Genomic DNA, 501 nt, shown 5'->3' on the forward strand with positions numbered 1-501 from the left:
TCAAGTTTCAGGTTCACCTCACAAAACAATCAGTCTTTACCCGAGACCTGATGAGGTATTTTGAGAAGAAACTGTTAGAGGAACTAGAGAATTTTAGTGCATTGGCAGTAAAACGTTTTAAGAAGAAAGTTGATGGTTTGAAACAGTTGAATCCAGCTATCCTTCAAACTTTTGCAATGTTACTCCTTCCAGAATCAGTGAGGATGTCGTTTCTTTCAAGCTTGTGACACGAACGATGCCTCCGACCAGCACTCTCTCCAAAAACAAAACTGTAAGTACGCCATGGACCAAGTCTTTTCCTTTCTCCTTCCTTACCATCTGAACAAGTGTCCGCGCTGGTGCATTTTTCTCTATCATCTACCATGTTTCTTCGAATTTCCTTTTGATGGTAGATTATCTTTATTTTTTAGTGAAAATAATTTCCTAAGGCATGTTTTTCTCGGTCATGGTATACTGAAGTATTATGTAGGTATATTCATGCGTCTTTTATCTTTAAATTCT

Source organism: Penaeus monodon, chromosome 3 (assembly GCF_015228065.2).
Source record: "Penaeus monodon isolate SGIC_2016 chromosome 3, NSTDA_Pmon_1, whole genome shotgun sequence".
Lineage (NCBI taxonomy): Eukaryota > Metazoa > Arthropoda > Malacostraca > Decapoda > Penaeidae > Penaeus > Penaeus monodon.